The following is an 18,174-nucleotide window of genomic DNA, read 5'->3' on the forward strand; positions in this document are numbered from 1 at the left end:
GTGCTTGGCACTTAGTGTTTAACAACTACCATAATAATTGCTATTATTGGTATTTATTGAGCACTCTCTGTGCAGAACACTGTACTCAGCCCTTGGGACTGTATGATACAACAGAATTGGTAGACACGTTCTGTGCCCAAGATACTCTTAAAGTCTAGAGGGGAAGATAGACAGTAATATAAATAAATATTTTATAACATCTATTAATTCATTCAATCATATTTATTGAGCACTTACTGTGTGCAGAGCACTACTAAGCACATAGGAAAGTACACAGTAAGAGCTTGATAAATACGATTGAATGAATACAATATAACAATAGACACATTTGCTGCCCACAAGGAGCTTACAGTCAAGGAGGGAGACAGACATCAATACAAATAAAAAAACAACTGATCTGTACATAAGTACTGTGGGGCTGGGAGAGGGGAAGAACAAAGGGAGCAAGTCAGGGTGATGCAGAAGGGATTGGAAAAAGAGAGAAGTAGTGGGGGCCTAGTCTGGGAAGGTCTCTTGGAGATGCGCCTTCAATAAAGCTTTGGGGTAGAGTAACTGTTGGATTTGAGGAGGCAAACCAGGTCAGAAGCAGGACGTGAGCCAGGGATTGGCGATGAGACAGGCAAGAGTGGAGCACAGTGAGATGGTTAGGGCCAGAGGAGTGAAGCATGTGGGCTAGGTTGAAGAAAGAGAATAGTAAGGTGAGGTAGGAGGGGGCAAGGTGATGGAGTGCTTTAAAACCAATGGTGAGGAGTTTTTGTATGACATGGAGGTGAATGGGCAACCACTGAGGTTTCTTGAGAAGCAGGGTGACATGTCCTGAATGTTTTTGTAGAAAAATGATCTGGGCAGCAAAGTGAAGTATGGATGGAAGTGGGGAGAGACAGGATGCTCGGAGGTCAGCAAGCAGGCTGATGCCATAATCCAGGTGAGAAAGGATGAATGATTGTATTAATGTGGTAGCAGTTGGGATGGAGAGGAAAGGCTGGATTTTTGCTATGTTGTGAAGATGAGACCAACAGGATTTAGTGTTGGATTGAATATGTGGGTCGAATGAGAGAGAGGAGTCAAGGATAACACCAAAGTTACGGGCTTGTGCTGCTAGAGAAGCAATGTGGTTTAGTGGCAAGAGCATGGGCTTGGGAGTCAGAGGACATGGGTTCTAATACTGGCTCTACCATTTGTCTGCTGTGTGACCTTGGGCAAGCCAATTAACTTCTCTGTGCCTCAGTTTCCTCATCTGTAAAATGAGGATGAAGACTGTGAGCCCCACGTGGGACAAGCTGATAACCTTGTATCTACTCCAGCACTTACAACAGTGATTGGTACATAAGTGCTTAACAGGCACCATTATTATTATTATTATTATTATTATGAGATGGGAAGGATGGTGGTGTGGTTTACAGTGATGGGAAAGTCAGGGGGAAGACAGGGTTTGGGTGGAAAGATAAGGAGTTCAGTTTTGGACATATTAAGCTTGAGGTGACAGAAGGACATCCAAGTAGAGAAGCAGCGTGGCTCAGTGGAAAGAGCACGGGCTTTGGAGTCAGAGGCCATGGGTCCCAGCTCCACCAATTGTCAGCTGTGTGACTTTGGGCAAGTCACTTAACTTCTCTGTGACTCAGTTACCTCATCTGTAAAATGGGGATTAAGACTGTGAGCCTCCCGTGGAACAACCTGATCACCTTATAACTTCCCCAGTGCTTAGAACAGTGCTTTGCACATAGTAAGCACTTAATAAATGCTATAAAAAAAAGTAGAGTTGTCTTGAAGGCAAGAGGAAATGCGAGGCTGCAGAGTTGAAAAGAGATCAGGGCTTGAGATGTAGATTTTTACTATGTGGTGCATGATACTAGGTGCTTGGGAGACTATGATAGAATTAATAGACAAGATATCTGCCCTTAAGGAGCTTATAGTCTATCAAGGGAGATATCTGTCCTCAAGGAGTTTATAGTCTATCAAGGGAGATAGATACTAAAATAATAAAAGGAGAGAGGAAAAGAGGACATGGATATGTGTTAATGCTTAAGTAATGAAGTACAAAAGGGCAACAGAAATGGCTCAGACGTTCAGGAGAGGCAGTGGAGAGGATACATGTAGGGGAGACTAGGAAATAATCGGGTAAAGCATCCTGGCGGGGATGTGGTTTCAGAAGGCCTATGAAAGTGGGGAGAGCTGTGGGCTGTCAAAATTAAAAGGGAGGGAATTCCAGGCAGGAGGAAAGATGTGAGCAGCGCTTTGGTGAAGGTGGGAGAGGTGAGAATGAGGCAAAGTGAGTAGGTTAGCTTGAAAGAAGTTCTTTCAGTCGTATTTATTAAGTGTTTACGGTGTGCAAAGCACTATACTAAGTGCTTGGGAAAGTACAATACAACAGTAAACAGTGATAGTCCCTGCCCACAATGAGCTCAGTCTAGAATGGGGAGGTGAAGAATGTGAGCTGAGTATAGGGGGATGATGAGGAGGGTAACTTTAGAGAAGAACTGTTGATTCTACTCTTGTCGGCTATTTATCCAAGTTTAGGCAAATCTACATTTGGAGACATGGTTGGCTCCCACATAGTTTCATGTAACTCAAGTCGGATTTAAACTTAAATAAAATAGTTTTGTGTTTTAATCAGTATTAGAAAATAATTGGTATGCCCATGGTAGTTATTTTTCAGTTTCTCAAAGGCAAGCGTGATGTCTGCTAGTTTGTAAAATCTTTGAGGACAGAGATTTTGTCCTTGTTCATGAATTCTATTTACTCCTCCACACACTTAATACAGTACACAGAGTAAGTGCTCAGTAATTACTCTTCATCAATTGCTATTAACTCTTTTGTACTCTCCTGAGCTTTTAGTACAGTGCTCTGCATAGATTAAGTGCAGAGTCTTATTGGGAATCAGCTTGGCCTAGTGGCAGACCACAGATTTAGGAGTCAAAGAATGTGGGTTCTAATCCAGGCTCTGCCACTTGTCTGCTATTTGACCTTGAGCAAATCACTTTACTTTTCTGTGTTTGTTACCTCAGCTGCAAAATGGGGATTAAGATTGTGAGCCCCATGTGGGACAGGGACTGTGTCCAACCTGATTAGCTTGCATCTACCCCAGTGCTTAGAACAGTGCTTGGCACATAGTAAGTGCTTAACAAATACCATATGTATTATTATCATTATTAAGTGCTCAGTAAATACTTCTGTTGATTGATGCTAACGCTTAGGCCAGTGCTCTGCATGCAGTGGGCCCTTATTAAATACTATCGATTGGTTTGAGAAAAGGTCTGTCCGTGTGTGTCAGAGTGAGGGTCTTGACTGTTGTTTAATCAGCTTCCTGTTGGTGGTGGTTAGTGTAGCACTTACAGAATCATATACAGTTCAAACCTATAAAGGTATTGCCAAAGCAAAACATCTTCTATTTCCATATAAATGTCCCCATTCAGCGTGACTGAATGCCTTTCCCATTTCTAATGAAATGACAACAAACACAATAATCAAATTGTAAAACAGAGATACTAAAGGGACCGAGCATGGTTGAGGATCAAAACACAATCTTTCATAAATTCCAGGTGGTCCCCATGGATAATCCTGGCAAGATCTATTTTTGAATTAATGCCAGTTTTCTAGATACGATTATATAATCCCAGCCAAATAATGTGCAAGAGTTTTACAAGAGAGAATAGCTGAGATGTCTTCCCTTCCTCAGGGTCACAGGTGGAATAATAATGATGGCATTTGTTAAGCTCTCACTATGTGCAAAGTGCTGTTCTAAGCGCTAGGGGGGTAGGGATAAAAGGTAATCAGGTTGTCCCACATGGGGCTCACAATCTTAATCCCCATTTTCCAGATGAGGTAACAGGCAGAGAGAAGTGAGGTAATTTGTCCACAGTCACACAGCTGACAAGTGGCAGAGCCAGGATTAGAACCCATGACCCCTGACTCCCAAGCCCGGGCTCTTTCCACTGACCCATGCTGCTTCTCTGGGAATGTTGATCTGTTTTTAGTATACCATCTATCTTTCGACCGATAGCTTGAATTTATATAGCGACCCATAGAAGTCAATGAACACTGTGGTTTTGCATTAACCACAGCATTGTCATTTCACGTGGGAGACACAGATTTATCTTTGCCTGTGTTAACCCGGTAAGTGTTGAAGAAGGTAAGGAATCTTTTTTTTCCTTTTTCTGTCTGCTCTATTGCTGCTTTTGCCGGACTAATATAGTGTGTTGGCAATCTTGCTTATGCAATATTGTAATCATTGAATATTCAGGGCTTTAGATTTATTTTTAGAAATGATTTTTAGCCTGGAAACCCAAGTAACAATTCAATATTTAGTTTTGCATTTTTTTCACATAAGCTCTTTGCTTATTGCTTTGACTAAAATAAATGACATTTGATTGTTAACAGCTCATTAATTCCAGATTTGCCATAACTGTATTTCTGGTACATTTTCTTTCCTCAATTTTTCTTAGGTTTTAAATAGTTTCCATTTTTGTTCTATACCTTCAACAGCAATATATGGTGTTCTCAATCTTTTAGGGAATTATAAGCGACCCAAATCACATAAAATGGAAGAAATAGCTATAGAGTTGATTTTTCACTGTTTATAATACTCCATCTAATATATTCAATGAATTATTTATCTTTTAAAGAGATACAATAAATCTCAACTTACTGAATTTGATGATTTCATAGTAGGAATGATAAATAATGTGATTTGAGTGTGATTGGAAGTTCTGAATACTAGGGCCCAGTTCCATTTACAGGGGCTAGGAAAAAAAAATAATAAAAATGAAGTCTAGATACTTTCCACTGGAGTCAGTTTTTCTGGACTTGCAATTAAATTTTAATTTTTTTATACAATTGTGTTCATCTTTGTTTGGGATAAAGCTGCATAGCAGTAGACTAGATATTGTGAGCAACTGAATGGAGAGTTCCATTCAGGATGCAATTACGATTTCAATAATACATATACTTGGGGAGTAAGAGAGAACTATAAAAAAGCCAGAGAGGCTGGTGTCTGATGAGGTTGCACTGAGAAATCTCTCCCCAAGGATTGCATCCCCTCCCTCTACCCTCCCTCTCCACACAATGCTACATTTATTCAGGCTATCATATATTTTTTAAAAATGGTATTTGTTAAACATTTACTATGTGCCAGACACTGTATTAAGTGTTGGGGTAGAAACAAGCTGGTTGTCAGCTAATGTCAGGTTGGACATTATTCAAGGGGGTTTCTGGGAGGGGTCTGTTCCACCCAACCACTTTTGGGTTCCAGGGCTTAGAACAGTGCTTTGCACATAGTAAACGTTTAACAAATGCCATTATTATTATTATTAGCTTTTAGGCTAGATCTGCAATCCAGTCAGAGAAAACATCTGTGGGTTTTTTTTTTTGTTGCTCATGTTTGGGTTTATGATGGATCCAACACAAGTAAAAAGGTCACCCAGTGGCTGATTTGCTCTCATCTACCAAGGATCTAGCCCCTCAAAGCAGTTGTATGCTATTTCAGCAGGTCATCGTGTTCCTGTTGAAAGGTGGTAGAATTTGCAAAGTCAGTTGGAAGGCTGATTACAACAACCAAATAAAGCTCCCATCATCAAAGGCTGCATCCTGGTCCTTTAGAGCAAGAAGATGCTTATTGCTGCAAATACCCAACTTGTACGTCCCAAGCACTTAGTACAGTGTTCTGCACACAGTAAGCACTCAGTAAATACGATTGAATGAATGCCTGGAGTTTAGGTCAGGTCTGAGGCTCCATAATACTACCTGCAAAAAACCCTGAGCTGAACACTGTGGGCTTCATAGATGGGAGGACTAGGTCACCTCGTGAGATTCCAATTTTCATTAGGTGGATGACTTGGGCATTATTTTGAATATACGGACTATTGATCTTGGGCTCTTTCAAAACTTTTATTGAACTATTCTATTAGATGAAGAGAAACCTGGGTATTTGGTGACAAGAAATGACCTCTTTTGGTCAAGAGAAAATTAGCTAATGTTACAGTGTTATCTAGGTCACACATCTTAGAGATTAGGTTCATAAGCAAGGTTCTAACCAGGCAGGACCTTCTGGCTGCACTAGTCTGTACCAAATTTAATCATTAGTCTAATCAGAAGATGGGATTTTAGTGTTCACTCTTCTGGTGAGCACAACCATGTGCCAAAGCCATGATCCCTGCTATGGGTGTAGCGGGGCCTACACCTCATTGGATGAGACAGGCAGATGCCAATCGTGTAGGTGGAGCGAAAGCAAGCCCGTTGTTGCGTAGGGACTGTCTCTAAATGTTGCCAAATTGTACTAAGCTCTTGGGAGGTACAGTGCTCTGCACACAGTAAGCGCTCAATAAATACGATTGAATGAATGAATGAATGAACAAGAATGCAGTGGTTCATAACATCAGTATATTGGGGTAAAGTGACCTAATGAATACTTGAATATGTATGTATGTTAATGCTGAGGGTGAATGGCAAGAACACAGGCTTGGGTGTCAGAGGATGTGGTTTCTAATCCCAGCTCCGCCAATTGTCCGCTGTGTGACCTTGGGCTAGCCTCTTAACTACTTTGTGCCTCAGTTACCTCATCTGTAAAATGGGGATTAAGACTGTGAGCCCTATGTGGGACCAGGACTGTGTTCAACCTGATTATCTTATATCTACCCTAGCACTTAGAACATTGCTTGACACATGGTAAGTGCTTAACAAATACCATCATTATTATTATTATTCAGCTAAGCCACACCCTCATATATGTTACTGGAACTTCCCAGGAGAGTCTGTAACAATGTGTCCAATGGTTGCACTTACAGCATGGCTTAGTGGACGTCAGGAGGACCTGAGTTCTAATACCAGCTCCACCACTTGTCTGCTCTGTGACTTTGGGCAAGTCACTTCACTTTTCTGTGCCTCAGTTATCTCATCTGTAAAATGGGGATTAAGACTTTGAGCCCCATTTGGGACAGGGACGGTGTCCAACCCACTCACCTTGTATCTACCCCAGCACTTAATACAGTGCCTGGCGCAGTCAACCATTCATTCATTCGATAATATTTATTGAGTGCTTACTGCGTGCACAGCACTGCATTTAGCGCTTGGGAGAGTTCAACAATAAACAGACACATTCTGTGTCTACAAGCTCTTTGTACAGTGCTTTGCACACAGTAAGTGCTCAAATACCACTGATTGATTGAAAGGCGCTTGAGGTTCCTAACCCATTTTTCCTGCCAAATAACTGTCCTTTCCAAAGTGACTGTCTTTCTTTGAGTCAGGGGGAATATGTGAATATTTAGTGGGATATTTAGAAAATATTTTCCATTTAGAAAAGTGGAATATTTTATTATTGAAAATCCTCTCAAGGAATCTTGAAATTTTTTTCTAAATGAAAGCTGTTAACCAAATTCAGGATTTTAGGAGATTATTTTGAAAATCTAATCTGAACGTTTTTACAGGATTTAAGGAATTTCATTTTCTATGCTTTAATTCTCAAACACGTTTCCTGTAAAAAGGCTGTCTCAAACATCTATTTGCATAAAGGATTTAGTAATTTGCTTCTGTTGACTGGATTGTTGATCCTGTTTACATTCTGTAGAATAATCTGTTTCCTCAGCAACTAGCCCAGTGCTTGATTTTCCTTCTGGGTAACTATGAAGAGTGTTCCCAAGATGTTAATTCTCCCTTATTTAGTGGAAAATTGGGCTCAAAAAGGACCTGAAGTGAATCAGTGGGCTCAATGTCACTCATAAAACTATAGTTACAACTGGCATAGGTGGGAATTTTCAGCAAAGGTCAAAGAGTGAGAGAATATGAAAATTAGCCCTTCTCATCCCAGGGAGCCTTAATGATTGGCATGGGAGAGTGAGTTAATTTTGCAAGCCTTCTGACTGTCCATTTCTGATAGAAAAAAATTTGGAGAATAAAATTAAAAGTAGAAGTGGTGGAAATTCTAGTTGACTTTCAGTGTTGCATATTCAGTTAATTGGTGAAGCCCAAATTTCAGGCCAAGTACAAATCTCTTTCATAGTATGGAAAGATAATGACCATGTCCTATTATCCTTGTTGTTTTCTTAGTTTCAAGATGACTAATTATCCCTAATTTACAAGGTTCAGTTGCCTTGGATTGCAAAATTGAAGAGGGCTCTTAAAGTTAAAAAAAATCCCTGATTTTAATAATCCCAGTTTTCTACCAAGTCAGGGCAATTAAAATGTTATCTTGGGTAAATTTCACTGGCCCAATTCTATCCTAATTCATAATGAGTAAAGCCCATCTCTGGAATTGAAGTAACCACCCACATGAGATAAATAACTTCTACTAAGGTGCTAGATATCTTGGCTGACATTTAACAAGGGAAAAATCATTTTTTCAACATAAGATTTATGAATGCTCAATACTGATTGTAGGGTCCTCTCCCAAATAGGTCATTAATGTCTTGACGGTGAGCAGTTTTATCTGAAGATGGCAGCTGAAACATTCTTGCGATCACCAATCAACCAGGTCCTATGGTAAAATAAAGCGTTGTCTCTTCCTATTTGTAAGGTACGTTCCTGTTCATTTCCTGCCTACTCAAGTCTTAATAATAATAATGGTAATAGTGATCGTGGTGTTTGGTGTTTTCCGTCTGCCCAGCTCTGTGCTAATTTCTGGGGCAGATACAGGATAATCAGATCAGAGATCTGATCAGAGAAGCAGAGTGGTTTAGTGGATAGGGCACGGGCCTGAAAATCAGAGGAACCTGGGTTCTAATCCCAGCTCTGCCACCTGTCTGCTATATGACCTTGGGCAAGGCACTTATCTTCCCTGGGTCTCAGTTACCTCATCTGTAAAATGGGGATTAAGAATATGATATCTATATGGGCCAGGGACTCTGACCAACCTTATTACTTAGAACAGTGCTTGGCACATAGTAAGTGTTTAACAAGTACTATTATTATTAATCTTATTATTATTACTTCTACACAGTCCCTGTCTCTCCTGGGGCTCACAGTCTGAGGGGAGGGGGAAAGGTGTTTTATCCCCATTTCATAGATGAAGAAACTGAGGCACAGAGAAGCTAAGTGATTTGCCCAAGATCCCACAGCATGCACATAATGGAGCTGGGAAAATCATTCCAAATTCTTTGGCAAGTCAGTCTGAAAACACTAGCAGATTTGAAATAGCAATACTATTACCAAATAGTGAAAAACCCAGGAATACTTGCAGATGTAAAAAAAAATATTGTGAGTGTGCTTTAACTTTCATTATGCAAACCTGGAGAGTGTTTGGTACTCTACAGCTGGGAAAAAAAGGCAGGAGCCTTGTGTTTAAGAAGTTTACAAGCTCACATTAGGAAAGTTATCTCCGATTGGGCTGGGACTGTAAACTCATTATGAGTAGGGAATGTATCTGCTAATTCTGTTGTATTCTCCAAAACATTTAGTACAGTTCTCTGCAGCTGCATGGTATAGTGGAGTGAGCATGGGACTGGGATTCTTAAGGTCATGAGTTCTAATCCTGGCTACGTCACTAGTTTGCTGTGTGACCTTGGGTCAGTCACTTCACTTTTCTGTGCCCCAGTTACCTCATCTGTAAAATGGGGATTGAGACTGTGAGTCCCGCATGGGACAGGGACTGGGTCCAACCTGATTTGCTTGTATCCACCTCAGCTCTTACTTCAGCGCCTGGCACATAGTAAGTGCTTCACAAGTACCACAGTTATCATGAATAAGTGTTCAAGAAATACGATTTATTAGAAGACTTTAATTTTCATTTCAGGGGTGAGAATAACTTTGAGCACTTTATTTCCTGAAAATATCCAATGAGTCCCCTGGAGGCCAGGATCAGGGCAAGCAGGTACTTGGGGTCAATTTTCCATACCTCTTCCGTTGTCTTTAAAATGTCTCTCTCCTCTCGAAAGTAAACCCAGTCGGATTATAGTAATTCATTCATTCAATAGTATTTATTGAGCGCTTACTGTGTGCAGAACACTGTACTAAGCGCTTGGGAAGTACAAGTTGGCAACATATAGAGATGGTCCCTACCCAACAATGGGCTCGCAGTCTAGAAGGGAGAGACAGACAACAGAACAAAACATGTGGACAGGTGTCAAGTCATCAGAATAAATAGAAATAAAGCTAGATGCACATCATTAACAAAATAGACTAGTAAATATGTACAAGTAAAATAAATAGAGTAATAAATCTGTACAAACATATATACAGGATATATGTAAATATGATATGTAAATACAATTGAATGAATTAATGAATATACAGGAGCTGTGGGGAGGGGAAGGAGGTAGGGCAGGAGGGATGGGGAGAAGGAGATGCTTCGTCGGGCACATTTTAAAATAGGTTAATCCAAATTCTTTGGTTTGGTGACAGATTGGAATAGAATGTTGGTGAACCTTTGCTATGCCTCAGTGAGCATCTCAGTGTAAGCTTCAGTTTTTGGACACATTTACAGAACGATACAAAGTTTTGTAGCACTTGATGTTCTCGTCATATACAGGACGATTTTCCTTTGAATACTATAAATTTTCAAGTCGATAATTTTGGTGGTTTTTTTTTCTTACTTTAACAATCTGATCTATGATTCATAAAACTTCAATTTTTTCTATGCTATGTAATTAAAATAACCCAGAGTAAGCTTACAATCCACAGCCAATGCAAAATGTACTGTCCCATATTATTTAGATAACTGATTAGTTCCGCAGACCTGCTGAACACCTCCCAGAATTCACCTATAATGGCCCATAAACTTGAAAGCCTCGTTAGGCCTCTTCTCCCTGGCTTGGGCGAAGCTCGGGCTGAGGAGGAGGGGCAGGAGTACAGAATTAGTCAGAAACACTAGCAGAATCACAGGGGAAGGGGGAAAAAAGGACTTAAGAGGATTATAACAAGAAAGGAAGCATTTAGAGTCCTGGGAGGTGATGCCAGTCAGGATATCTGAATGGCTAAGAAAAGAGATTTTTTTTTTCTTTTTCTTCTTCTTCTTCTACATTTTAACCTTCAGCTGGGAATTTATTCTCTCCCACTTTGTGTCAGTTCCATCTTCCTTCCCCGGAGCCATTTCCGTATGTGAGGAGGTGAGAGAACAGGTTAGATCTCCTTCCAGAGAATGAATCTAGAGGACTGGGTGGAGCTGACTTTTTATTTTGATGGGGTAGGAGCCCAGTGATTGGAGAGACTCTAGTTAGCAAAGCTGATGACCTCTGGAAAATAGAGGGAAAGTGCGAGACTAGTATTAAGTGGCAGCAAAGGCTAGTGGATCTAGGTCATTGCGGTGCAGAATTTCTCCAAGGAAGACTTGTATTTTAGGAGAAGAAAATCGGTGCCATTGGGTTCGGCTAAAATAAGATTTTAATTCAGGTCCATTTTGTTCATATTTTTGTGTGTAACATCACTTCATTTTTTTAATTAATGGAGTACTGCTAGGAAGAATCTGCTCCCATTCCCTGCTCTCCATGGCCTGCATTGCTTCTAGTCAGAAAATAAAAATTAAAGCAATGAAGCTAAACATACTGGCATCACAATTTGGGGCAGAGGGGCTTTATGTTTCTAGGGTAGTAAGAGCAAACATTTGCACAGAGTGTGCCATAGATTTGAGGCTATCACCGTGGGCTAATTTATAATAGTAGTAATTATTACTGTGGTACTTAAGCTCTTACTCTGTGCCAGACACTGCATTAAGTGTGGGGTAGATTCAGTTGGATACATTCCCTGTCCCACATAAGGCTCACAATCTTAATTCCCATTTTCCAGATGAGGTAACTGAGGCCTGGAGTAGTGAAGTGATTTGCCTATGTTCACACAGCAGACAAGTGGCAGAGCTGGAATTAGCACCCAGGTCCTTCTGACTCCCAGTCCCGTGCTCTATCCACTATAGGCTACACTAACTACAAAGGGTCCCCTCTCCCATCTTGCAAAACCATATTCAAAATGGCTATGGTTTGAAACAGCCAATAGTGGCCGATTTTTTTTAATGGTATTTGTATTGCGCTTACTATATGCCAGGCACTGTACTAAATGCTGGGGTAGATAAAAGCTAATTAGGTTGGACGCAGTCCAGTTCCACATGGGGCTCACAGTTTTCATCCCCATTTTACAGTTGAGGGAACTGAGTCCCAGTGAAGTCACACAGCAGGCAAGTGACAGAGCCGGGATTAGCACCCAGGTCTTTCTGACTCCCAGGACCATGCTCTATCCACTAGACCATGCTGTTTCTCTGTGTTAGGACTGGGTTAATTTGATAATAATAATAATTGTGGTTTTTGTTAAGCTCTGTGTGCCAAGTGTTACACTAAGCATTATTTTCGATATAGGATAAGCCAGTTGGACACAATCCTTGTCCCAAAAGGGGCTCATAGTCAAGAGAGAGAGAACAGGTGTTGAATCCCCATTGGACGGATGAGGGAACTGAGGGACAGAGAAGTCAAGTGACTTGCCCAAGGTCACACAGCAGGCGAGTGGCAGAGGTAGGATTGGAACTGAAGATGCCTGTGCTCTTTCCACTGGGCTACGGTGGCATGTTGAAACTGCTGACCATTGGCTTAAGGCACTAACTCACTTCTGCCCTCACCCCACAATACTGTCCTCGCTCTTCTATGGCTTACACAATGGGTTAGGCCACAGTGGTGTCTCTTCTAGCTTATGTCTCAGAGACATTCTGTTCCATGATCACAGACTGCACCCATTATCTCTTGTCTTATGCTGTCGATTCATCTCTGACCCATAGTGACACCACGGATATATCTCTCCCAGAATGACTTACCTCCATCTGCAATCATTCTGGTAGTGTATCCATAGTGTTTTCTTGGTTTAAAAAATGCAGACGTGGTTTACCATTGCCTCTTTCCATGCAGTAAACTTGAGTCTCTACCTTTGACTCTTTTCCATGCTGCTGCTGCCCAGCACAGGTGAGTTTTGACTTGTAGCAGATTGCCTTCCTCTGGCTAGCCACTGTCCAAGCTAGGAATGGAATGGATATGCCTCTGTTTCACTCTCCCTCCCGTACTCAAGACTGGTAGAGTACTGAAAACCCTCCAGGTGCGATCCTGAGAGGGGCCACTATCCCTAGCCAGCCATTTTACAGTTCCTGTTTCTGAGCTCTCAAGGACTGGGCTGAAGGGTGTGGAATACCCTAATAAAGAAAAAAAAAACCCAACTCAAATGCATGTCTGGCTGATGGGAAGACAAACCTTTCCCTGCTTCTCCCAAAAGGCAAAATGGGCAAACATCACCTCCTATTATGTAATAGTCATGGTATTTATTGAGTGCTTACTTTTTGCAGTGCACTGTACTAAGTGCTTTGGGCAGTACAATATAATAATAATAGAAATTGCGGTATTTGTTAGGCACTGTACTAAATGCTGGGGTGGATAATGATAATAATAATCTTGGCATTTATTAAGTGTTTACTATGTGCAAAGCACTGTTCTAAGTGCTGATACAAACAAATCAGGTTGGACACAGTTCCTGTCCCATGCGGGGCTCACAGTCTCAATCCCTACTTTACTGATGAGGTAACTGAAACACAGAGAAGTGAAGTGACTTGCCAAAGGTCACACAGCAGACAAGTGGCAGATCCAGAATTAAAACCCACAACCTTCTGAATCCCAGGCTGTATTCATGACACCATGCTGACGTGACCTCTGCCCTCAAGGAGTTTGCAGTCTAACTGGGGAGACAGATATTGAAATAAATGAGTTAAGGGAAATAACTGAGAATAAGGATCTGTCCATAAGTGCTGTGGGAATGAGGGGAGTTTCTGAGTGCTTGGGAGTGAGAATAAGTGCATGGGAGAGGCAGTAAGAAGGGAGAATACACAGCGCTCTGCACATAGTAAGCACTTGAATGAGAACAGGGTGTAACAATGAATATTGCAATGGAAAGACTTTTTAAATTGGCATTCATCTTATCAAACCATCTAACCTAGCTTGCACTGTGAATTCACAATAGTTTCCATTGATGCGTTCCAACAAGTCAACCAATCTATATCCAATTTTATCATTTCAATAAATGAATTGTGAGAAGTACATGGGTGTCATTTTACTCAAACAACTCTGTGCAGTGTGTATGCAGACACCACTTGTCTTCAAGGAATCAAAGTACTTTAAAGACATTCCTCTGGGCCTCCGCCTCCAAAGGCTTAGTACTTTCTGGAAGGCTTAGTACAGTGCTCTCCATAGCAGATGTGATAATAATAATACTAGCATTAGTTAGGCACTTAAAATGCATCAAGCACTGTTCTAAGCACTGGGGTCTTGTCTTGCTTTATGCCATTGAGTCATCTTCGAACCGTAGCAACGCCACAGACACATCTCTCCCAGAATGCCGCACCTCCATCAGAAATTGTTCTGGTAGTGTATCCATAGAGTTTCTTGGTAAAAATACAAAAGTGGTTTACTGTTGCCTCCTTCCGCACAGTAAACTAGAGTCTTCGCCCTTGATTCCCATGCCGCTGCTGCCCAGCACAGGTGGGTTTTGACTTGTAGCAGATTGCCTTCCACTCGCTAGCCACTGCCCAAGCTAGGAATGGAATGGATATGCCTCTGCCTGACTCTCCTTCTGTAGTTGAGACTGATAGAGGATTGGGAACTCTCCAAGTGTGACCCTGAGAGGGGAAGCACTGGGATAGATAGAAGTTAATCAGGATGGACACAGTCCATACGCCACATGGAGCTCCCAGTCTAAGGAGGAGGGAGACTGGGTATTGAATCCTCATTTTCCAGATGAGCAGACTGAGGCATATAGAAGTTACATAACTTGTCCAAGGTCACACAGCAGACCAGAGGTGGAGCCAGGATTAGAAGCCAGGTCTCCTGACTGCCAGGCCTGTGCTCTTTCCATTAGACTACACTGCTTCTCGATAAGTACTACTGATTGATTGGTTTTCCTGAATTTTTTCCTCTGCCTGCGGAAGTCACTGACTTTCCAGTTTTGCAGTGACAGATGGACGTTAGATTGTAAACTCCTGGTGGGGAGGGATTATGTCTATCAACTGTATTATGCTCTCCCAAGAGCTTAGTATGGTTCTCTGCACACGGCAAGTGCTCAATAAATACTATCGATCGGTTGATATGCTGGACAGAGTGCTTTCCTCTGGGGGGGTCACAGTTTTAATCCCCATTTTATGGTTGAGGTAAATGAGGCCCATCGAAGTGAAGTGCCCTGCCCGAGGTTACACAGCAGACGAGTGGTGGAGCTGGGATTAAAACCCAGGGCTTCAGGCCTGTGCCATTTCCACTAGGCCAGACTTCTCTCATTTGCAGTGAGAAGTCTTACCTTTGAACGTTTCATTGCTGGTTGAAAGTAAGGACAGTTTTCCTTGTTATGATACAAAGGGTACTGGAGCAAGATTATATCTGTCACAGACGAAAACACTCTATTTATGTATCATAGTATTCTATTCATTGGTTTATGGACCCAAAATTCTCTAGGGGGAGTCACAAATCCATATAATGTTTCCATGTGCCAGATTTTTCATTTGGATCTCTGATTTAGTTGACAGAAGTGTAAAAATCACACAGTGCTAAAGGATTCCACAGTCAATGGCCAGCTGAGAATATTGAAGAATGCAAAGTATTCCAGCTATGATTCCCTGAAATGCACTCTCCAAATCTTTTCTCTTCAAATCTTATTTTTTGACTTAATGTTATTTTATGCTGATTCATCTGGTTATTTATCTCCCCTCATCACAAGGCCCTCTTCTTGGCAAACCTGGCCCTTCTGAACACTAATGGTGAATCTAGATCACAGATAAGGGAGATATATTTTTAGAGACGTGAAAGAGATCAAGGGCTGTGTTCAGCTTCTCAAGACATAAAGATAAAAACATGTTTTGGAGACCTCATGTTTGAATCCAATGAGTCATGATGTATTTGGAGGGCAGATAACAAGTCTTTCATTTCCACTCTATATTCCCAAGTACTTGGTTCAGTCCCCTGCTTTCTGGATACATATAATAAATGGTGATGAGGATAAGCAACATGGTCTAGTGGAAAGAGCACAGGCCAGGACCTGGGTTCTAATCCCGGCTCCCTCACTTGTCTCACTGTGACCTTGGGCAAGTCACTTCACTTCTCTGGGGTTCAACTACCTCATCTGTAAAATGGGGATTGAGACTGAGAGCCCTATTTGGGTCAGGGGCTGTGTCCAACCCGATACTGTTGTAATCTACCCCAGCACTTAGTACAGTGCCTAGAACATAGTAAACACTTAATAAATACCATATCTAAAAAACCACAAAGCAGTAATCAATCAATCAGTGATATTTACAGAACACTTACTGTGTGCAGAGTGCTGTATTAAGTGTGTGGGAGACACAGTAGGTAACAGTAAAAGCCTAGGTACAAAGGGTAACATCTCAATAAATTGATCAATTGATCAATTGTATTTATTAAGCATTTACTCTATACAGAGCTGTCAGTCAATTGTATTTATTAAGTTCTTACTGTGTGCCAAGCACTGTACTAAGCACTTGGGAGAGTACAATATAGCAATAAATAGACACAATCCCTGCTCACAACAAGGTAAGCATTTGGGAGAGTGGACTACCATAGAGTTTGTAGACACATTCCCTGCCCACAACAAACTTACAGTTTAAAGGACAAGCGTACAGTCTAGAATAAGCAATCTCTTTGAATAGCAGCTGAATAAACAGGAATATGCATGGGTGCTGAGGTGGTTAATGGGTCAGCATGTCCAGGAAGGTAGGAGGTTGGTTAGGATCAATTCTGTTAACAGGATGGAGGTAACATCCAACCCACAGCCCTACCAAAACAGTGTTTTGGAGCTAAAACTGCATATGTTACTGATGACTTATTACTCTCCCCCTCTACACTGTAAGCTTGTTGTGGGCTGGGAATATATCTAATAATAATAATTGTGGTATTTGCTAAGTGCTTCCTACGTGCCAATTCCTGTACTAAGCTCTGGGGTAGACAGAAGAAAGACAATCAGGTCCCACATGGGGCTCACAGTCCAAGAAGGAGGGAGAACAGGTATTAAATCTGTATTTTCTAGAGGAGAGAACTGGGGCACAGAGAAGTTAAGTGACTTGTCCAATGTCACACAGCAGAAAGTGGTAGAGGTGGGATTAGAACCCAAGCCCTCTGATTCCACAGCCCAGGTTCTTTTCACTAGGTCACACCACACCTCTACAAAACAATTCTGCGGTATTGTACTATCCCAAGCTCTTAGTACAGTGTTCTGCACATGGCAAGTGCTCAATAAATATGATCGGTCGATTGATAGAATTGGAGTCCTTGTGGGCACATTTGCAACTGTTTCTTCCCTTTTTCTACATGAGTATGGTGAGATTTTCATGATCCCTTGACACTCCTCCCCACCCACTGTTTGTAGTATTGATTTCTTTCCTTCTTGACATAATAGGCAGAAAGTCCCTGGTGGAGGTGAGGTGCTACTAGAGAAGCAGTGAAAAGAGCATGGGTTTGAGAGTCAGAGGACCTGGATTCTAATCCTAGTTCTGCCACTTATCTTCTGTGTGATCTTGGGCAAGTCACTTAACTTCTCTGTGCCTCGGTCACCTCATCTGTAAAATGGGGATTAAGACTATGAGCCCCTTGTGGGATGGAAACTGTGTCCAACCTGATTTGCTTGTGTCTACCCCAGCACTTAGTACAGTGTCTGGTGCAGAGTAAGCACTTAACAAATACCACAGTTATTATTAGTATTATGATTTATCTGTCCTTTACAGAGAGGTGTGATGTAACTGACAGCATGAGCCTATCATTTACACAGGTGGGGATGAAAAGGCTCAGTACAGCTGACACTCCATTCTCCACTGACTGCTGGCAAAGTCAACTCTTTGCCACCAGGATGTGTGGCCACTTGAACTGGTGACCCTGTTTCCACACCTACCCCACTGAGCTCCATCCATTAGCACCACTCCATTTTTCCCGCTCCCAGGACGTGAGGTTTTCTCCCCTCGTCTATCCCACTGAGGACGCCAAGGTGGAGGAAAGGGAGGTGCTACTCAGAGTGGCATTTCAGTACAGCACTTATCTCTGAGCTGCGTGGTAAGTGCCTCATTTAACCGTGGAACATGCTTGTAGGTAAAAGAATGCTTCAGTGTAAGTGGAGTTATCTCTCTGGCTGAGTGGAGTGAAGCCCCTGTTGAATTGCACTGAAGCAATTTGGGCCTTTTATTCCACTTGAGCCTAGGGAGTTTCACAAAACTTCACAAAAAGGAACGCCAAAGCCAGTTCT

General features: G+C 41.7%; 1 non-coding gene across 1 annotated transcript; it reads right to left on the reverse strand.

Moving 5' to 3' along the window:
* Nucleotides 1-12,870: 12,870 nt before the first annotated feature.
* LOC119923907 lies at nt 12,871-13,008 on the reverse strand. The gene has a single exon (XR_005449001.1). It is a non-coding gene; the product is annotated as a small nucleolar RNA SNORA7 (small nucleolar RNA).
* Nucleotides 13,009-18,174: the final 5,166 nt, after the last annotated feature.

This window comes from Tachyglossus aculeatus, chromosome 2, assembly GCF_015852505.1.
Source record: "Tachyglossus aculeatus isolate mTacAcu1 chromosome 2, mTacAcu1.pri, whole genome shotgun sequence".
Taxonomy (NCBI): Eukaryota; Metazoa; Chordata; class Mammalia; order Monotremata; family Tachyglossidae; genus Tachyglossus; species Tachyglossus aculeatus.